The sequence below is a fragment of the Uranotaenia lowii genome, chromosome 3, assembly GCF_029784155.1.
Source record: "Uranotaenia lowii strain MFRU-FL chromosome 3, ASM2978415v1, whole genome shotgun sequence".
NCBI classification, from domain to species: domain Eukaryota; kingdom Metazoa; phylum Arthropoda; class Insecta; order Diptera; family Culicidae; genus Uranotaenia; species Uranotaenia lowii.
Window position 1 is genome coordinate 255,489,848 of NC_073693.1, and position 23,722 is coordinate 255,513,569.

At 32.5% G+C, this 23,722-nt stretch overlaps 1 protein-coding gene across 1 annotated transcript in view; it reads right to left on the bottom strand.

Annotated features, from left to right (window-relative positions):
- LOC129753307 (mitochondrial import receptor subunit TOM40 homolog) overlaps nt 1-23,722 on the bottom strand; it is an 81,916-nt gene that overhangs the window by 11,538 nt on the left and 46,656 nt on the right.

Below are 23,722 nucleotides of genomic sequence, written 5' to 3' on the forward strand. Positions count from 1 at the left end.
ATATATTAGACTGCCCAAATTTGTATAGGATGTTTTTTTTACAACATTTTTTTTTCAACGTTTCACCCCCCTAGATTGGAGCATTTAGGTTAAAAATGATAGTTGAAAACAAGGGGACCACTCCGATGCTTGGTTTTGAACATTGTGAGCATCCTAGAGAGGTTCCTTACATTTTTAAATTATTTGGGCCAAAAAATAAAAACAGAAAAAATCAATTGTTTATGAGTTTTTAAGTCGACAATGAAGAATTTCAGAGGCGATTGTGCAAAATTATTTTTACCATGTATTTTTTGCATCTTAAATATCTCATACACATGTTAACTTAAATTTTTTTGAAAAAATAAACAAGTGTAGCTTTTCATAACCAACACAACGATGCTGAAATTTTTCATATCCGGGCTCTATTTAGTAACGTAGCTATCACCGAAATGAAGTACCCGGATATTAAATGATCATACCTTTACTGGATTTACGCACGGACGCTTGCGTTTTGTCCGTTTTCGCTCAACCGGTCGGTATTGCAATTAGAAAAAAATTAGGTATGTTCAGCGTTTTTGGCGCCGATAGAAAGGTGTATAGGCAACGTTCAACGCCAAAATACTTCAACTGGTAAGAACCACCTTATGATTTGGTCGTTTTTGTCACCCAATGCCATCCAATTTTGTGCCGTAGTTTGTGCTAACTCATGAAGTATTAAGAAAGTATTTCACATTTTTATTTTTCATATTTTGTGAAGTATCGCAGCGCTTATGTAATTATACTACTAGATAGATTTCTTGCGGAAATCTTGAGATAATATACTCAAAATACAGTGAAAGTGAAGTGAAACTCGTCAAAAATACTGTGTTTTTGTATTTTGAGAATCAAAAAAATGCAGGAAATTCTCTTTTCAAAATTTATCTGGCTTGACTTTAAGTCTTGACGGTTCATTGATTGAAAAGTACGGTTTCTGTACATTTTTTTTTACACTTTTTGTGGTCTTGATCTTAAAAAAATTAAAAAAATATATATCCTCATGTGCAACGTATAGCTTCAAACTTAAGCATTCATGGACACTAAGTAAAATTTTTTTTGTGCATTTCATAGCTGATCTACAAGTTTTTTTTCGTAAGCATGATTTTTCGGATTCTTTTCTTAGACTAACGGAAAAATTGAAGTGTCGTAAGTGTCTGAGAAACATGTTTAAGTTACATACATTACGAATTTTCCAAAACTAAAATTTTTGTATAAGTGTCAAATTGATTGTAACGGGTAAAAATTTCAGAGACGGATGAGGGTTAATGAATGTCAATGAAGAAATTGAGCTGTTTGATAAAGTATATCAAATATAAAATTTCTTAGAGCTAGAGAAGCATCTCTTAAAACCCCTTTTAAAATCTTTGAAATCTGTACCTACTAGAAGTTTTTTGTTCTCTTTTACACAGTGAATTTCAAGAAATAATCTTAATATTTGTTGAAAAACAAAAGTGGTACTATTCTTATGTCGCTTTTTTTCTTTTATTTCATATTTTTGGTCCTCAACTGTTTCGTCAAAAAAGAGTAAATTTCTGCTTGGTTTTTCGGTTAAAAAAAATTTAAAAAAATGTAAAAGAAAATTTTTGGTGGTTCACAATCATTCATATTTTAACATGCGAAACACGTATTGGTACTATTCTTGTATCGATCACTGTTTACGCAGATACAAAATATTCTTCAAGAAAACAATTTAAGCCTCAATTTTATTTTGTGTTTCATGTTTTACAACTTCACAAAAGGGTTTTGATAAATTACACAAGGCCCCAAATTCACATTTTTTCTGAGGAGAAGAAAATTTAAGAGCTAATTTTGATCAATTTTGGTGCCTGAAACTTTTGAAAATTGCAAAAATAAATATTTTGAAAAATTCTGCACTTTTCTGACAAAACTTTTAAACATTACAACAAATTTTAAAATAAACGTTTTTATTGACTTTCTCAAGACCTCAAGTAATTTGGACATCTACGGAAACCGTGTGTTTTCTATTTGTTTACTTTTACCAGTTCTGTGCAATAATAGATTTTTAATCGAATTTTTAATAAGTATTGTCTAACCGAATTGAGTTTAAGATATTTGAAAAGCAAAAATCAATCGCTTGCTGATTTCAACAATTTTTTTATATGAAATATTTTTTTTCTTTTTTTTAAACTTTCTTCAGAAATGTCAGTTTGTCCTAATTTTTAAAAATTGTAGAGTTAAACTTATTTAGATCATGCAATCATCAACATCATGAAAACATTATTCTTAAATTCAAAAGAGTATAATAAAACATTTTACTTATTGACAAAATCTTACAAAAGACTTGAGTTCAGTTCGCCAAAACCTACCAATTCAATTATTAAAACATATGCACCAAAGCATTATCATTTTCATCCACATATTATATTTCAATTTATTATTAAATTTATCTTCGCTTAGAAAAATAGAAGCAATGATCAGATATTAATAAAGAATTTTCATCTTCATTATCTTGAATTACGCGTACTAAAACAACATAACTTTTACCGATATTTTCGAATTAAACTTCTTTTAGAATTTGGTGTTTTATCATATGTATTCTATTTCTTTGCACTTATCCTTTTGTCCAAAGCTTTAAATTCAGTTTTTTATTCAAAATTTTAATTTTCATTCATTTTATGTATTTTGGAAACTATTGACTCAAAATATCTAGTTCAGAATAATAGTCAGAATTTTGAATTATTCATTAAAAACTTACCGGGAATGTATAACATTGATTTGAAACTTAGTTTCTGATTGATTTTGGATCATATCGGTGAAGTTTATTATTTTTTCGAGTTTATATGATGGTCATGAGTAGGAAAATTGTTTAAGAAATAAGTTCTCTTAAAAGTGTATTTTTGCTATGGTTATTAGGCCGGAACAAATTTCAAATCCTTCTTTGTCACTCGGAGTTGGAACATCGCGAGGGGGGAGAGAAAAAACAAATAATGAGAAAAACAAATAAATTGGAATAAATGGCACGAAAGCTTGTATGCAACAAAATTGCATACAATATCCTTGCACAAAATCTATAAATCAAGTTTTTTTCATCGAAAAATTCAATTAAATCAAGAATGAAAATATAGATGAATTTAATTTAAGTACTTGTGCTAATGATTTGGGTAATTAAGAATTTTGCAGTAGAATATTTGCAGTATGAATAGTTTATGTAAATTTGATTTTGTGCTGCAAACTATATCTCAATTAAATAATTGTATTGATGTTATTGTCATTTATGAAACTTGGCTCATCAAAGATAATTGTCATATTTATAACATTCCAGGATACACCTCAATATTTTCATGTCGTGATCAACCACATGGAGGCTTAGTGATGTATATTAAAACGAATTTGAAATTTAAAGAAATTGAAAACAAAGTTGTTGAGGGTTTTCATAGAATAAGTGTTGAAATATGTCTGAGTGGTCAAATTTTCAGTGTTCATGGTATTTATAGACCACCAGCGTTCTCGTTTAACCTGTTTTGTGGTGAAATTGAATCCTTATTAGCATCTGTTCCTGTTAACCATTAGAGTCTTATTGTTGGTGATTTTAATATCCCCGTGAATTTAGTTAATTTAAACACTGTGATGAAATATAAATCAATTTTAGAATCTTTCGGTTATGCTTGCACAAATACTTTTCCAACAAGATCAAAAACTAAAAATATCCTTGACCACGTTATTTCGAAGCAGATTGACATAGACCGACTTAAAAACGATACTATTTTTACAGATGTAAGTGACCATTTACAAATTGTTACATCCCTAAAATTGTTATGTGATAAGAGGGGAAACAATTCTGAAGAATGAAATTATTGATCATTCCAAACTTAACGATTTGTTTCGAAATTATTTAAATAATATTCAACTACCAGAAATTGTCAATGATGGCCTACAGCATATTACAACAACTTATAACCGTTTTCTCTCAATGTCTACTAAAACACTCAATAAAAAGGTAAAACTAAAAGGCAATTATTGTCCATGGATGTCACTAGACCTTTGGACACTGATTAGAATCAAAAATAACCATTTGAAACGTTGTAAACGACATCCCGATAATGTCCAACTCAAAGAAATGTTGAATCATATAAACAAAAAGCTTAACTTTAAAAAACAAGAATGCAAAAAACAATATTACGAGCGTTTGTTAAACAATACTCCACATTCCAAGCTTTGGAGAAACATAAATACACTCCTTGGTAAAAATAAAATCACCGCTCCAATAAATCTTTCTGATGAAGAAGGCGTAACAACAAACAATTCTGAGATTTGTGAAAAATTTAACAAACATTTTTCTACGATTGGGAAAAAACTAGCTAATGAAATCCCATCTGATCCCGGCAGTGATCCTTTGTCGCATATTAATAGTGTACAAAATACAATATTTTTAGCTAGTGTCAACGAGGTTCGACTACTAATTCTATCTCTTAAAAATAAAAAGAGTCGTGGACCTGATGGATTTCCTGTAGATGCGTTAAAAAATAACAACGAAATTTTCTCTGGTATAGGGGAGAATGAGGATACTTGATCCCTGGGGATACTTGATTCCTTAGCTATATCTCGAAACTGAAATGTTTTACAAAGATCAAATGTTCTAGAAAAGTGTGCCAAAATGAGCAATATAACAATGCTTGTAGTTTAAAAAGCTTTAACAAAATAATTGTTTGAGTAATTGAACTTTGTTTGAAAAATTTCACAAAATGTAACTTGAAGATCTTTTTTCATCACTTTAAAATGTTCCTTACATGGGAAAATTATGAAAAAAATATTTGTTCCAATGTATCAATCGTTCGAGCGTAAAATGAACTTCATAATGCCATATTTTCAAAGCAATGGAAAACTCTCACCTTTTTTCAGAAAAAGTTTTCTAAAATGTTGATTATGGGTACAATTGATCCCCTAGAGTTGGGTACAATTGATCCCCCTTCCAAACGGCATATTCTTCTTCTGAATTGATCGTTATGATTGCTGATTACGAAATTACTAATATTTATAAAAAAACTAATATTTATCAAACATTTGTCTGAAGAAAAGAGCAAAAATAATTAATTTTCTCTTCATTATGAAAAATAGCGCCTTTAAGTATGCAATATATTAGCGTTGAGACAAAGTTCTAGAATTTTCTTATTATGTCTGCTATAAATTGTGAAATGAGAACAAACATGACCAAAATAGTCAATTAACATTCTATCTTGGGGTTTTGTTTGATTTTTATACAAGGATTAGGGCTTCCTGAATAAAAGATCCAGTCTCCTTCAATAGGGGATCAAGTCTCCCCTAACTTTAGAAAAATCGCTATTTTTTTACTCCCACGAAAATGCTTCTAGTTCATCAACGGGTTCAAGTATCTTTCTAATTTTTGGAGCATAGAAACTTGAAGTTACAAGCTGTCAGAAAATGTCAAAGACGGCGAGTTACTAAATTTTTCCAAAAAGATTTGGTGAAAATAAGAAAAGGGGATCAAGTATCCCCACTCTCCCCTACTCATGCAATATTTTAATCACATGTTAGAGACAGGAGTTTATCCGGATTGTCTTAAATTTGCAAAAGTTATTCCCATTTTTAAGGCAGGTGATCCGCATGACGTAAATAATTACCGTCCAATTTCAACCTTAAGTGTTTTTAGCAAAGTTTTTGAAAAACTTGTAATGAATAGAATTGAAAATTTTCTAAATCAGGAAAATATACTGTACAATTTGCAGTACGGTTTCAGACTTGGATCGAGTACGCTAATTGCTATCACAGAGTTAGTTGATTCTATTATTTCAAAAATTGATTCAAAGAATATCGTTGGTGCTTTGTTCTTGGATCTTAAAAAAGCCTTTGACACACTAAACCACGACATATTATTGTCCAAATTGAATGAATACGGAATAAGAGGTGCTGCAAACAACATCCTTCGCAGTTATTTATCGCAAAGGAAACAATTCGTAGCGATCGAAAATACTAGAAGCGATTTGAGAAACATTGATATTGGTGTACCTCAAGGAAGCAACATTGGCCCGTAACTTTTTTCTTTTGTATGTAAACGATCTTTGTAATTTACCACTTAAAGGCACAGCTCGATTATTTGCTGATGATACAGCTATTTTTTATTCAGCTGCATCAACGAATGTTATAACTCAACAAATTGAAAATGATTTGAAGTTACTATCAAAATATTTTAAATGCAACTTGCTTTCTTTAAACTGTACAAAAACCAAATATATGTTGTTTCGTTCTTCACATAAAAAAATACTGTCAAATAATGACCCAATTATGGATGGAATTGTTATTGAGAGAGTTCATTACTTCAAGTACTTAGAAATTTCCTGGATGAAACACTTTCTTGGAGTTGTCACACAGAGAACCTAGTTAAAAAAATTTCTCCTCTTTGCGGTGTTTTGTGGAAATTAAGAAACTTAGTGCCCCAACATGTTCTTTTAAAGATTTACTATGCATTTATTCAGTCTCATCTAAACTATCTTATTTTGATATGGGGAAGAGCCTCCTTGTCACATCTTCAAAAACTTCAGACCCTACAGAATAGATGTTTGAAAAACATCTTCAGATTACCCCTGCTTTTTCCTACCCAACAGCTATAGGGGAGGAGCGGGCTATATGCGCCTATTAAGCAGAACACTGATTTTATCAAATATCACATCGAATATGTGTACAAAAACTATATACACGTGTGCAGGCATCTGTTTTCTATACATTGGAGTAATTTTTATGTAAAAATTTACTTCTGTTTCCAAGAAAACGATTTTATTATAAGTGTTGTCTAAAATGCAAACCTCAAACCGTGCGGGCTAAATGCGCCTATTTATTTTTTGAAAAAAAATTCTGTTTTTTGGGCAATATTTCCGTATAATTTCATTGAAACTGCTAGAAAGTAATAATTTCCGTACGACAAAGCTGAAGTTTTATAAAATCTATGTATATAATAATTTTAAGGAATAAAACAAAAGTTAGGGTTTCCATACTATGGAGGCAGTTCATCTATGACAAAATCTTTATCAAATCTATTTTTAGATATTCAATTCTCTCTAAAGATGTTATTCAAGGCTTAGATTTGAAGGTTCAATGATAAAAATCATTTATTTATTCTATTTAACCTGTAACTTTAGGATGGAGGCATTTTACAAACATGATGGGGGCATACAAAAACACTCTATTATTCCACTATATAATCATTATTAAACCTCCACAAAACCTGAAATGTGTTTAATTTCTTAAGTTCATTTGAGTAAGAAACAAAAACCATCGTAGTTTTTGTTTTTAGCTTCTTTACGTTTAATTTTTAAAAGTCGAAATATTACATCAAAATGTATCAAAACCTTGTATGATTTTTTAAATTTTTTTGAGTTTGTAAATTCATAAAATTCTTTCTTGCCTTATGTTCTAAGCGTATCACCCTCAAAATGCATTGGTCAGATTAGCTGTCAAGTCAGCCATTTCATCAAACAGCCGTAGGGTCATTTAACCCGATAGGCCCATTTTGGAAACCTTTCCCCTACTCTCTGGGAACGCACAACATTCTTCCAATAACCGAACTCTGTAATTTGCCAACCGTTATATATGTTTATGATAATATACACTCGAGTAGCAATAACCAAAACCTTAATTTTACTACGGGATTAAGAACCCACAATACCCGTCAAAATAAATACTTGCAACGAAGCCGATCCATGACATCTTTAGGGCAAAAAAGAATTTCTTTTATAGGACCTACAATATACAACGCTTTACCTACTGAAATAAAGACCATCGACAACCGTTCCATGTTTAAAGTCAAAGTAGTACAGTTATTAAAAGAAAAATTGAATCGTTAAAAAAGTCGATCAACAACCAGTTTTTTTTAATCAAATTTTGTTTGTTTTTGTAGCATCGTAGTTTTCTTTTTTCGTACTTTTAACTATTAATAAGTAAACTTAAGTAAATCTAGCATAATATTTGATTAGTTAACATTATTAAAAAAAAGAAATGGATCTCTTTAAAGGAAATTTTCTTCCATTGAGATGCTTATCGTAATCTTGTTTAATTATAGCATCCATTTCCTCGCAGTAAATAATAAACCTTTGTGTTCTCAGCATGATTAAAATTTTGTTCGCGTTGAAGTTTTTTTGTTTTGCTGCCAGACGTGCTGAGAACAGTAGCGTCCATTACCAGGGGCTCAATTGAGCCTTTTGGTGTGAGGGAGTGTGCTGGGCCGCTACAAAAAAAAAATGACAATGTGAAATTAGTCTCATCTTCCACAATTTGTTTTGGACTTGTAATCTTTCTGATATTTGATTTTTTTTCTTCGAAATTTACATAAAATATTTCAAACTTTATTTATTTCCCCTTTCGTGATTTTTGGAAATTTCGAAGGGGGGGGGGGGGAGGGGGTGACAAAAGAAGAAATTGACATTTGTTCCAACCTTATTTCCAGCTAAATTTGAACTTCGAAAACCACCCCCATGAACGAGTCCTTCGCACGGCCCTGTATCCTATGATGCGTTGAATTCGGTTGAGTGGGTTTAAATGTCATCCTTGTGGTTCTGGTTTCTTAACAACACTGTTCAATTGACTGCAAAACTGCTCTTTCTCCAGCAAATCGGCTAGTTAGTTGGAGCATAATATAGACCATTGTAAAATTTATAATCCGAATTCTGAATCCATTTTTCCTTATATTTCGACTTACTAGGGTACTTCTCGTTTTCGAGTAACTTTTTCTTTCGTATATCAGAGTATATGAAGAATTGCCGGACTGTGACGCAATTCTTAGCTTGAAGCGTTAACTTCTCAAGAACAGAAGTTCGGATATGTAATTCGTTTTTCGTTACTATACTTAACAGCCCACTTAATCTTTTCTTTATTAATTTTCATAGCACGCTATTTCATATTGTGCTATGCAATAAATTCGAACGAAATTTTTACTAGGTAGACATAAAATATTTCAAATTCCAATCAACTCATTCATACTATTGCAGTCGAAACAAACGGTGAGAACTCTCGTACTGCATTTGCATCTTATAAGAAAAATGTCGGGTACAACACAACAGTGTGCTTGTCAGTTGCATCTGGTTCTTTTGCGCAAAAATAAAACAGAAGAATGCGAAAGAAAGCGCTACACACCCCGGAACCAGGAAATACAAGAAACATTCACCGAATCAACATATTGCAGGCACCATCATTTGCAAACTGAAGCCAAAAATACTTCAGCCATCAGACATCGCAATTTAGACACCGAGGAATTTTTCTTTTGTTGCAGCCAGAAGCAATTGCTGCGGAATGCCAACCGGAAAGACATTTTGCTGCTGCGTTATTATGATTATTATTTTTAGTATTATTTGTCGCCAGGGCATCCTTTTGCGGATGCAGTGTTTTTTCCTTTCTTTTTGGTTTTGCTCTCAGAGTGTCTGTGTTATTTGCGCTAGCACTCGACAGTTTTCGCCACCATTCATTTCCATTCGCACTCCGGCAGAAGACGGGGTTAGGCTTTCTGCACCGCAATATATCATTCATTGAACCGAATTGATCCGGGCTGAAACGCGGAACGGCTTTTAGCAAAACTTTTTCGGAAAAAGTTCGTGATTCGAAAAACAAAATCAATCTAACAATTTGCTTCCAATAAAGTGCACCACCTTTTTTAATTGAAATACTTTGCTATCGTCAGGCAATAAGGATTCAACTAAACTTATTGCTTCCTGTCTTCGGTCTCAGATTTTCGAACAACCTGAAATTAACTCTTCAAGTATTCTAAGGACTAATTTTAATTGAATAAATAATCTTTTTTTATAGTTATACAGAAAGCAATAACAGACGTTTCGCTTTTTTTTCCTTTAGAATACGCCATCAATTGTTCGCAACTCGAACTTTTCCCACACTTTTCCACATCGAAAAAACAAACTCCTGTAACGTTGAAAGTAATTTGTAACTGTAGAGACATATTTTGCTCTGGCGAAGGCAAAGCGTGTGCTGCTCGGAAGGAAATCACACCTGCTGTTTGTTCATAAAAAGATACCCAGTTTTCTCACCGCTTTCGGACCGGAAAAGTTACCGGGAAGCTGCTGGAAAGGCACATTGCAAACAAGAAAGCACTCTTCCACTAAACAGTTTCTTGTTCTAGATAGTTGCGCTCCACACTTTCCTTACCGTAACCGTAAGCTGTTGTTGGTGCCAGCCATAATTCATTTCAAATGCAGTGATACTTTACAATTGGAAGCGTACCCGATTCTGGGGCAGCCCAGTGCATTGGAAAGTCTTGCCAGAAAGCAGTCGTCGTGCCCGGAATGGGATTCAAAAGGGTGGAAGCGACCGACAAAAGTGTGTGCCAAAAAACCGAAAGGAGGTGGGAAAGAGATGGTAATATGCGGAATGTAATAACATTGCGCTTTTCGAAGGGTTGGAGCTGCTCCCTCCCCATTCGGGTTGACAGTGATGCTAGGAAAGAGATTTGTGATCGAGAAATTCAATTTTGGAAAACAGCTTGTTCCTCGCTTTTTTGCAACTTTAAGCCTACGGGGCTTTTTTCCACTTCTCTACATTCATTGATAGGTTAGTTGCGGAAGTGTTGCAATTTTTATGGTTATCGCATGCTTTCTAAAAAGCGGCTCACCAGGTTTATCACTTTTTTTATTCTTTATTATTTTATAAAGAAATGGCCGAAGCTTAAAGATAGTTTTGGAGAAGATTCATCTAAGAAAGTTAAGAGGCCTCCTAAGTTTGGAGTAGCTGTTATGGAGCATGTCATAGTTTATGGTTTTGTCAATCGAGATAATAAAAATCAGGACAAATTGACTATTACCGATGGTTTGTGTTCGAAACCAACGAGTGAGTCATAATTAGCGGGAATAAATTGTGCCCTTGTTTCCGTAACACGAGATAAACTTTTTTTTTAGTTTTTCACTTTGTAGCACCATTCGAATTAGTGTTAGTAAGCGATGAGGTGGTCTAAGGAAAAGGCCGGTGCGAGTCTGGTATTTTAATTCCTGCCGTACTGAGCTCGATTTCCGATATCTAATATATAAAGATGAGTTGGACTATGTTTGTTTGTTTGTATGTATGCACCTTATACAAATCCACACCGCTTAACCGATCAGCCTGAAATTTGGTACAGAGATGAAGTTGAACCAGGGTAAGGTTTTAGTAATAGTTCTGAGCCCCTCCCACCTAAGAAAAAGGGACCCAAATAGTTTAACAGATTAGTTCCATTATTGTTTTTTGAAGTTTAAATGATTTGAAAAATCCAACTTAAATTTCTCTTAATAAAACAAAACATATAAAAGAAAACTGCAACACTTTATTATTAAATTATATGTTTTCAACGTTTTTTCTATAAATAAAATAGGCAATTTTAATATAAAAAGTGTATTTTCAATCATTCAAATCTCTACTAGTTCCACCGATTTCCCCTCTAATTTCAAATGGAAATGGTTTCGCTTATCATCGAAAATAATCACAAAAAAGGGGTGTTGCGAAAATGTGCACTTTTCGATGAACAAGCCTTCCAAAATTGCCAATAAAATACACTAAATGCTTTCTATAGGGCTTCAGCGACTTCTAAACCCATCATAATGTATAAGACAATTGTAGATCGTGGCATTTTACAACTTTGTTTCAAAGACATCGTATCATTTTATCCAATCTATAACGCGTCAGGTTCAAAAAACTGTTTTTTCAAGAGATTTTTTTTACTTTGACCGTAACTCCTGATGGTGATGTGATAGAACTTTGACGTATTGAACAGACTTATGTATTTTGATCAGATAAACAATTTTGTCGAAGACATCAAAGTCCCAATTTGAAAAACAAAAAAGTTAGCATTTTTATCTCGCTATCGGTGGACCCCTCGGCAAACATTTTGATACTAGAATATGCTCCACGTAACACCAAACAATGTTGTTGAAGACATTAAATGTCTATCTCTTCATCCCTGGGCGTTATTAATTTCGTACAGCTAGGTTGATGTTCTGCACCACTGTGCAATGTTAGAAATATGTATATCGATATTGAATTTCGAATAGGGCGTTAACAAATGGAGTCGTCAGCTGGGTGATGAAGAACGTTACCTAAAAGAAAATTTAGTTTTCGAGAAATAATAAAAACATAATAAAATGTTTGCTGGGAGCTTATGGAGCTGTCAAGCTTTACCGATATGTATTGATTAGAATAGTATGGTTTTCGAAGTTGTCCCTACCACCTGAGGTGCGTTGAGAGTATACAAAAATATACAATGTGTGAAGTATGGATGCAATAATTCATCTTCATAATGAATTGACTTCTTTAGCTGAATAACAGTTTGGACTGAGTGCTGAAAATTTATGAAACGATTCTCATGAATTCCAGCTTTTAAGAACCAACAATTTTCATATTTATTTAAATTTAAATGGAGGATTTAAAAATTGAACGTGCATTATTCAAAAAAAATTCAAACCAAATCCAACCCCTGAAACTTTTTTGATAGTTAAATCTGTGTATTTTAGTTTTTAACTATTCAATTGTAATGGTCAATTTATAACTTTTGAGTTATTGTTGGACATCAATGTGTTCAATTCTTTTGGCAATTCAATGGCAATTCAATTGCCATCCAATTATGATAAAATTAAAACCGTTTAATATTGCGGGTTCAAAAAAGATATCTAAAAATTTTTGTGTTGGTCACTCTTCAAAACAATTAAATAAAACTCAAATTATAACCTTTTTCATAACATATAGAATGAGTGATTTTGATTTGATTTGTTTTCGATATCTTTAATAAACTTTTAGTGGAACTTTCAACGTTTAAGAAAAACTAATCATAAAACAGGGTGAAATTAAACGGCGAAAAAAGCACACATACAATAGAGAACATGCAAAGTGAGACTCCAACAAGGTTCAACAAGTTCCAAAAGTAAATAAAACTTGAATATACCTTTGTGCGGGGAGATCATCCATCGTGAAAAGTGGAATAATCTTCAAAAGGTGTCGTTCACATATGTTTACAAGCTTAAAATATTCTATAATACACGGGAAAGATAAAAAACATTGTTTTCATTTGAAAAAATAAGGCCAAACCTATTGAAGCTTCCAAAAAATTGTGGGTTTAAAATGTTTTTCGTGATAGGAAGGGAAATTATTTTTAATTTCTGTAAATACAAACCTCATAACGATAAATTATCCAATAATATGAAACGATAAACACAGTAAATAATCCCAACAAAAACTAAAAAACTTACAAAGCTTATAGGCAAAACATGGGCCAAATTTTCATAACAATACGAAGCTTCAAAAATTTCGAAAAGTAAAATGACTCATTTCGATTTGTATTTTATGTGAACCCGGGCAAGGCCGGGTAAAATCAGCTAGTCTAAAAATAAAGTTTGAGTTCGAATCCCATAAGTGGCCAACAGGTAAGATGTGTGTCCTTGATATGAATATATGAGAATGTTCATTCATTTTCCAGCTATAAACACGGGTGCTGGTATACCTGTTGTAAACTACTCAACCTGATTGAACCGTTCTACCGGTATAGGTACACTTACATTAACCCACGCAATACATTCCCTCCATAAGAGTTCATACGAAGCCGTGGGATCCGGGTATGGTGTACGCTGCAATGGAGATTTTTCGATCAAATCAACCTAAGAAATGTATGTGGGCACATACTTGGGTAGAAACTGCGTCGAATCCGTGCACTCATGGTGGGTAGCAAACATGTATAATACATATGAGGCCCTTGGAGCCAAAGGGGTATAAGTGCATGAAAGCTTATTTCGAGAAAACAGGCTTCAAAGTTGTTGTGTATGGCTATTTTCCATATATTTTTCGAAATTTTATTTGTTTTTGCTTTGGATCGTAAAAATATGTAAATTAAAATCTAAAAATTCAAAAAAATTATCAAATAATGTTTGAAAAGTGGAGAATGATTTAGCATCATTAACTCAAAATCGACCATATTGTCACTTATACCCCTTTGGCTCTGAGGGCCTCATATGTTCTAGACTTCCCCAAATTTGTATGGGAAACTTCAACCTTGTGAAATGTTATGCGCTGCAGGCTCAGAACGATCCTAGGTCTAGTACCTACAAGGTCTCATTCCAAATTTGGGACAAATCGGATCACGGGAAGGGGTTGTTCAACGAGCCTGAAATTTGTATGGAATTTTGAGACATATTGTTCGGGAGGAACATGAAAATCCAGTTTTTCATTAATTACTTTGGTCCTCTTCGATCGATTTCTTTTTAAAATAGTTTTTCTTAAAGCCTAAACTATCACAAATACTTTATCTGAAAACTGCAATTCAATACGACTTATGATAAAAAAAAAGTTATAAGACTTCTGACATGAGACCTTGTGCTAGGCCTAGTATCAATTTAATCCTGCAGCGCATAACTTTTTCAGATGTCAGGTCATTTGGGGCACTCTTATATGTACATACCATTTGTGTGAGTGTATTAGTTTCTCTTCAAAGATGGTTTAGGATATAAATTAGCAAGCGAGTTTTTCGTACATTTGGACAACATTAAAAATCAAAATTGTTGAGGTTCTAACTTTGGGGAACATCCTCCAGTTCCTCAGGTACATCTAACTTAACTGAATTTCACTAAAACCCTTCCGAAGTTGGAATAAATGAAACGACGAGCTGTTTACAGATTGAAGATAAGTACATTCAGTGCATGAGCCAATAGAGTCAGTATAAAAAAAATAGTTGAAAAGTCTCCAAAGCCTTAATTCGGTGGTTTCAGATCATATGAGGACCTCAGATCCGAAGAGATAAAAGTGACAAAATGATCGATTTAGAATTCATGTACATACCTTTGTCTTTGAATAAAAAATACAAATGACTATCCCTCGAAATTATCGTACAAATTTTCGAAAAATGTATGAAAAATGATCAATCACAACAACTTAAAAACGTGTTCATTCGAAATTTGTTTACTGATGCAATTTTTCTCCTTTGGCTCTTAGGGCCTCATATAATGTGCCAAAATAAAGTGTGGCAATGAGGTTCCCTGACTTAAAAAAAAACACTTAAGTTACTAAGAACTTGTTTTACATACAATAAAAACGAATCAACCGAACAACTAGCATCATTGTTTTGAAATCTTGGCTATCAGGTTAAACCGGCAAAAATACATAAAAAGCTAAAAAAATCTTTTTTTAAATCTCCATACATTTTTTCATGAATGTATTCGAAATAGGATTGGTCGATCTTGAATCAATCTTTGGAAGTTCAATCTTTTCAACTATGATTTTAGATTTTTTGGGTCGATTCTTTAGCATGAAAAAAACTATTAGATCGGTTTATTTTCGATTCGATCTTTCGAGATATATTCAATTATAATAACCGATTTCTGTTGAGCATCTATTCTAAGCTTGACAGATTGCACTTTAGGGCAGTTTACTATAACGAGGCGGCAGAAAATATTTTTTCATGAATTTTTACTTTTTACTTTTCAAAATGCATAGTGTATTTTTGAAACAACACTAACTTAAACAAAATTATCTCGGAAACCTGTCGATATTTCCGAGTTATGTGTTTACAAAAAGCATTCTAGAGATTAAAATAAATTAGCTTAAAGTATTGTTGTAACTGAATTTAAATTTTTATGCAAGTAATTTGAGATTATTAGAAAAAGATGAAAAAAAATGAAAAATGGTGGGGAATTCAGGCCACCAAATCCAAAATGACCAAATAATAAACAAAGTTTATGAGTTTGCCCAAAACGATTATTACATAAACAATTAAGTTATTTCAAAAGAATTTCAGGTGAGGAAATAAAAAATAGAGTTGTGTAAGATCGAATAGATTCAAAAACATGGCTCGCGTACATATTGACAAAATTCTTCATATGTATAACATATTTGTTCGTCTCTATCGCATTGAATAACTCTTCATTTAGCATAAGAAAATTTTACAGTTAGGATAAATGTAGTTTAAGTCATGAATGTGTATAAAACACCTAAACATAAGAAGCCCAAAATACCCCCTCATTATGTGGCCCATGATTCCCCACAAGCTATAATTTGCTATTTTTCTCGCGTTTGAATGACTTATTGTTAATTCACGAAAAAATTCTTTTCCATGTGAAAGAGCTTGACAAAACTAAAATTATAAGCATTGAAGAATGTTTTTGTTATGAACTTTAGATTTCTCAGCGATTGTTCAATTATGTAAGTAATTTTTTTTAACTGGTTAAATAAAAGAAGCATATGATGCGTACATAAGTCAACAACATATAGAAATAGGATGTTAACTTTAAATAATGTGAGTAACATAACTTTAAATAATGTGAGTAAGTGTAGCTATTTTTCCTTGAATCTGATTACCAAGACTTTTTGCTTTATTTGAGATGCAACCAAAATGATTAAAACCTTAGATAATCTCATACAATAACTCATTTTTGCACTTTTTCTTAACCATGTAAAAATAAAAAAATATTGCAAAAATAAGTTTAAGAATCCATCTGTTCAATTATGTATTGGAAATCGATGTAAATTATTTTTGTAGGAGACAAATGGCTTTCAATGTTATAGGATTTACAGTATTTTTTTTTTTTATTTTCAATGTCTGATATCTGTGAAACGATCAGTACTTATGTTAATTATCTTAAAAATTAAGGATACCTTGGTTGAATGTAAAACTACGAACAAGTATACATCTTTAGGATGAAGTAATTTTTGGACTTTTGGCCACCTCAATCCCCATAGTCGGATTTAATACTAACTTTGAAAATGGTCCGGTCTGATCCAGTTGCGCGAGTTCCATTGAAAAAAAACCCCCCGGCCCTGATTTATTCACCTTATTTATAAAACCAACAAATCACTCTAACTGAGCTTTTCTTGTTTCATTTTGAGCCAAAAAACTAAATTTTTAGCCAGGTACAAAATCTACTGATGAGTTTCAATAGAAAAAAAAAGATCCAAGATCTTTTAAACTTTTATTCTTGGAATTTTGTTTTAAATATTTTAAATCTACATTCCCGGATTTTTCCAGGATTTTTTTTTTTAAATAGCCGGGGAAAATTTTGGCAACTTTAATGAATTCAATATTGAAATTTGATTGGCTTTTGTGGATTTTTATATGCAAATTTCGATACATCGTGAATACCAAAATTAAAACGTAGTAAAAGTAACTCCCTTGTTAACAATGCAAAAGATAGTCTAGGTGGATCGATCCTACGATCGTTTTAATGAATCGATCTGAGAGATCGATCTTTTCCTGAAGATAGAAAAATCCTAATTCGAACACACTTTACAGGATTTTCTTCACCAACGCCAATATTTTCACAAAATGAATAGCTCAAGGTGGGTCAGCAGAAAAATTCTATAGCAAAAAATCCTCAAAAATTTCACGGCATTTTTTATTGAAAAAGGCCGAATGTGTGTCCCTTGTTGTGTAGACCAATGCTTCATACCACTAAGAACGGGATTAACCGAGACGAAGTACTTCCTTTCAGATGGATTCACAGCTCCAGTAGACTTGGAGCTCGACAAATTTCGCAAAATCGACAATCGCGATCAGTAAAAAGTCGTTTTTCCGCTTTTAGGGCTTTAAGGTCAAGAATAATTGCCTGTCAAATTCACAGGTCCATACTTAATGGAACATCCCATGTGATCCATCTTGTAGGAAAACTATCAGCTTCACAATGCCGGTACCGGAAATGATCGACATTTACGTGAAAAAGAGCTAGCGAGCATTTTCGAAAGCATTTTGTTAAGGTTACTGTAATGATTGTTTGTTTTGTTTTAGCCTTCCGGTGGAAAAAAGACAGATTGGCTTAGCAAGAGCGGATTTTATAGACTGTTGCTGCTCATTGTTTGCTTTGATTTAACCTTCCGGCGGTGGGAAAACACGGAATTGGCTAAGGAAGGGCAGATTTTAAAGACTGATTGTTTATTTTGATTTGGCCTTCCGGGGAAAAAGACGGAATTGGCTTAGAAAGCGCGGATTCTTAAGGCTGCTGCTGCTGATTGTTTATTTTGATTTGGCCTCCTAAGAATGATCTCGGATTATTCCGGCTCAGGTAAACAGAGTGACAAGAAAAGTACAGTTTGGAAAGGCTTTTGCTAGTATTTTTGGATTGGTTAAAAAATATGCAGAAAATAAATAAAATTTTAAGATTTGAAAAGCCTTTGCTGAGAACGGAATGAAGAATTGAGATGATCATAATCAGTAAAAAAATAAAAGTCAGTTAATACAAGATTCTATTGAAAATAGAGATAAGAAGGAATGTAATGATGAAATGAAGGATACGCAGAAAATAAATCTTATTTCCTAAAAATAAAAGTTCTCTGAGTTGAGATTCACAAGAATCACGACAGAAATGTCACCTTGATAAGCGACGTGGGTACTTATAACCTTAGGTCCTAAGGCCTAAAATTTGTATTTTTTTCAAACTTCTTTTTCTCATTTTTGAAGCCATTTGTGTTTTTTTTCTTTTTAGATATGAAATCTTTGAACAAAAATGTCTATGTTTGTTTGGATGTTTTAAGAAAAATATATTCTTTTATTAGAAAAAAAAAAGATTTATATCTTCATACTTCTTAATTTCAAGAAAACTTCTTCGAAAAATATATGTAAAAGCGAACCACTTTTTTGAATACATGTAATTATTATCATAAAATGTTTTTTCATCTAACCAACCAAGTTTGCTCTCATAAAACTTGATTCATTATTGATTTTATTACAAGAATGCTCAAATAAGGACTCTTCGGAGAGTTTCAACAGTGTTGAATAAATGAAAAACAACCTCAAATATCTTAACCAATTAATTTTTCACATTCAGGTATCAGGTATCAGAAAAGGGTTAGGCTTAAAAGCGGCACGTTATCCAAACAAACGGGAAAATTGTGCTTAGCCTTTTTTTGCAGATTTCATCATATACCTGAGAAATCTGAAAACCTATAAAAAGGATAAGAAAATAAATTCAATCTATTAAACATGGCATGTAGCCTATCCACATGGGAATTCTTGACAAAGTATGACATAAAGCCTATCCACATAGGGGTTTTTAAGCGTTAAAGCTCTTATGGGGTAAAGAATGACAAAATGTTACTTTAGTATAAATTCTTAGAATTAGATTCAATTATTACATGATAGGCAGAGTACAGAAAAGTTATACAGCGAACGAGAGACAGTTACATAAAAGTTGGAAAGAATCTTGAGGAAAAGAATTATGTTGGAAAGAATTATTTGAGGAGATTTGATTTTACACTGATCAGAGAATGCTTCGACCAGGATGCTACAGTGAGGACTTATAAAAAAAAATCTTATTTAAGTTGGCATTTAGCCTATCCACATAAGGATTTCATGCATTTGCACTTCATAAAATTACATTTGAAATGATTTTTTTCTTTAAAACTTTCTTACTTAAATTCAGATATATGAATGAAATGTAGTCAGTCAAAAAAGGGCAATCACACACTAGGTGGAAGGAAAATATAGATAGTACCGACTACCTCGAAATCATAGTTTAACCAAACAGGAGATTCATTATACAAAGTTTATATTTTTTTACAAACCAGTTAGTGCTCTGGTCAGATAGCTACTATGAGTTTCTTTAAAGTGAAATTTAAAATGCAGATTTGAAAAGTGCATAAGTAGGTGAATTTTGATACATAGCAATCCGATGTGACAGCAAGACTTTTTTATTACCTTGCGATATATTTATAAACTGGACGTGAGAAGCGATTTTTAAGCCCTTTGGCTATCTGTTCAGTAACGAGTACTTTTGAACATTATTTTTAATTTAAGCGATATTTACGAAAGCACATGCAATTGCACGAAACTATTGCATTAAATTCCAGAACCAGGACTGGCGTATGCATGATAACGAAACATCATAAAATGAAATGAGAGGAGATTCAACTCTCCTAACCATACATTTAACCATTCTGAAGCTAAAGTGAACTTGTCACATGTGCCAATACAAGAGAAGTTACACATATTTGGTGAAACAGGAATAACTGTCGACATGCGATATTAGTTTTGACTTCCAACTAGATACAATAATAAATTTAAATTGCTACTTGAAAACGACATTTGTACGGCTTGCATGGTTGAAGTACCAGGTCGGTTCTTTTAAACTAAATATCTATTTCTGAAAGGCCATTGAATTCCACAAGAGGGCGTTATCAAACTGAAGATAGAAGGCACAGGACACTAGTGTTAAAACAAGGACAAATATGACGAATTTATTTGATGTCACAAATATTACTGATGTAATTTATGTAGGTAGATCAAATTTTTATAAGTTTTCAACTTAGCCAATCTTAACAGATTGCCAAAAAACTAAGAAAATCCCATTGGGCTGTAAGCGATGTGTACATAAAAGAGATTTACATTTAAGAATCACATGTGTAGAGATTGTATTGAAAGAATTACCAAGAAAGCAAAGATATTTGTTAAATAATAGATCATTTTCCAAATTGGCAAAACAAGAAAATAAATATGGAAGAATACAGCTTGTGCAAATGCATGTTTGGCAATACGCACTATTGCCATATCCTCCCCGAGAGAAAATAGATAAAAAAGTTCAAAAATATCAGCAAGAATTCAAAACCGATTTAGATTCAAAAATTGGCTTACACAATTCCGAACTAAAAATTGTTCTGAAATCTGCATGTTATAATTGACCTTCACCCATTTTATCCCCCTCCCAGATACAACCTCATTGATTTCCAATAGACAGAAATATGAGATAAACGTATCTGGGAGGTACTATATAAGTCGCCTCGTACGACATGGACCAGTATCCCAGTGGCAGTATTCTTTAGGCCGCTGCCACACAGCCAAAATTTGAACAAAAATGTCTATGTTTGTTTGGATATTTTAAGAAAAATATATTTCTTTTATTAGAAAAAAAAAAGATTTTTTTTATCTTCATACTTTTTAATTTCAAGAAAACTTCTTCGAAAAATATATGTAAAAGCGAACCACTTTTTTGAATACATGTAATTATCATAAAATGTTTTTTCATCTAACCAACCCAGTTTGCTCTCATAAAACTTGATTCATTATAGATTTTATTACAAGAATGCTCAAATAAGGACTCTTCGGAGAGTTTCAACAGTGTTGAATAAATGAAAAACAACCTCAAACATCTAAACAAATTATTTTTCACATTAATTTCCCGACGAACAAAACTCGGGAGCCCTTCCAAAATTCGAAGAGAAAACGAAGTAAAACGGATTTTGGCAAACACTGCGGTGAAAATTTTGCAGCTGCTGTAACTGAAAATGCAATTATCGCAAAGATATTTTTTTTGTCTCTATTTTGGTTATTGCTCTTCCAGCTGCCCCTTTTGCTGAAACTGAGCTGCATTTTTATTCTTCTCCACCCAACTGCCTTCCCCGGTATTCTTTGCGTGAAAATTGTTGTGGGTGGTTTCAGAGCAAAGAAGAACGACAGACAGAGTCCTCCGCCAGGCGCTTGGGATTGGGAAGAAAAGTGCTATTATTCGAGACTAATTTCAAGGGGTTAATTGGATTTGTTATCTCCAAGCTACTCGGGAAGAGCAGTCTAAAGGGGGAGAGGGGGGAGGAGGAAAAAAGGTGACGAGGAGCAGAACCCAGAAGTACTTTTAATGGATTCGTAATTTTGGAGCTGCTGCTGCGTTTTTCATGTTGACTTTTTGTAATTGGACTAAAAGCGAGAACTGTGCAAATAATCAAGACAGACAATTAATGTGCTGCTATTGAGACGTTTTTTATTAGTCATTTACAAGAAGGGGTTTCTGCAGTTACTTGCAAGAGGTTGGGATTGTATTGGGAAAATATTTGTACCTATGCATGGAAAATGAAGAAATGCAATTTGAAGAAATTAATAACTCATGGTAAAATAATATTCCTTCTATGAAGCCTGCGCCCACATAAAAAACCTATACTGAATATTTGTTTAAGTAGAGTTTAGATTATGAAACCATCGAACCATTGCTTTTACTCGAAATCCATCTTATTTAAAATTTATTCCAAACTCCAATAACATGGTTTGCACTGTACCACGAATTTCAATATTGATTTATGGGATTTTTGAGCAAAGACTGCGGAGCAAAAGAAACCAAATTTCTTCAAGAATCTAGACCGTAAGAAATTTGAGCTTTGCAGAAAAATTACATAGGGAGCATGTGAATTAAGTATACGAAATGAAACAAAAAATTATATTTGGGGGGTTTAACCCCCCATGAAGATTTTTTTCATGTAAAATTTTCAACGCAGTAACGGGAAATTACTTGATCTAAAAAGGTGTTAAATAAGTGTTATCAAACATGACAGAAATTTTGCTCGCTTCCAGCGGAACGACACTACAGGCAGGAGTACAGGGGTTCACAAATTAATATTTATTTTTATTTGTAAATTTCGATTTGATTACCTTTTGTATTGAAACTCTTAAATTGACATACAAAAACCCTACCTCGTCTTTACAATAGATTTTTATCAAGAAGTATAACTTAACAAGTTCAGAGTTTGAAACCAACTATTTTAATTACCTTCAATATTAATCCATCGAATACTTATTTTATCCATCAACAAGTTTGAAGCCATGTATCAGGTGTTTACCGCTCACGATGGACATCAGAATTTGCAAATTATAATCTTAAACCTAGTATCCTCTACTCAATGATTAAACTTTTTGAATTAAAAAAAATCGTGCTGATATGAAATATTCTTTAAGACACCAATTTCAATCACTATTTAATTTTGTGTTTCTTGTTTTGCTTAGCTAATTTTGACTAATTTGAGTGCCCTGGATCTCAATTTGCAATTTTTCTATCAGCCATGAGATTAATTAAAAATAATTAAGGAAATTTCTGCATTTTTTCGACAAACTTAAGCACAAAAATATAATATTTAAAAATAAAGGTTTTAAATCAATTATCAACTTTCTTCAGGACTTCAAAAAAAATTGAGCTTTCCGGGAAAAATTATACAGGTTATCTGTTTGTTTACTTTTCCTCATTTTTATAGAAGTTTTGAACCAAATTGAATTTAAATATTTTTAAGCAAACAAAACGATTAGATTTGCAGGTTTAAACAAATTTTGTTCAATGAATTCCATTTTTTTATTATTCAGTAATGTCACAAATACTTGTAAAGATATCTTTTCATATGAAAAAAACGGTAGCATTTAACTTTTAACACTAGAAAGACCGCACCAGTCAAAATGACTGGTTGGACACTTTGTTTGTTGAATATCTTTTAAACACTACGCTCTAAAAATTCGCAAAAAATATGACTTTTCATGAATAGAGATTCTACAAACCTTTTTTTTTATTTCACTAGTTCTTTTAATAAGCGAGAAAAATTTCGCCATGGACACTCGGACCGTGACCAGTCAAAATGACTGGTAAAATTCACAACCATATAACTCAAACAAGATACATTTTTTTCGCTTGCTTTTGGTTTCATTTGCAATCTACATTCAAGACAATGAGCCTTAATTGATTTATGGTGGGCAGGAGTGTGTCATTCGTAATGAAATTATTGATTTTCGATGCGAAGTCATGAAAATTTTTAGAAAAAGTTCTCGGATTGACCGCTGTGTGGCGCTTAAAGCACTTTACTCCCAAATTTTTTAGTCCGTTTTGTTGCTCAACTATAATCAAACTTTCAGTCAAAATTTGGCGGAATTTTATCAAGATTTGTAAAAGTTATGTTAGATTTAATACATGTCCATTCGAGAAATCGAGTAGTTTTAGGTGATAAATATGTTTTATACTAAACTAGAATGAGTAAAATAATTATGAATTGGGTACTC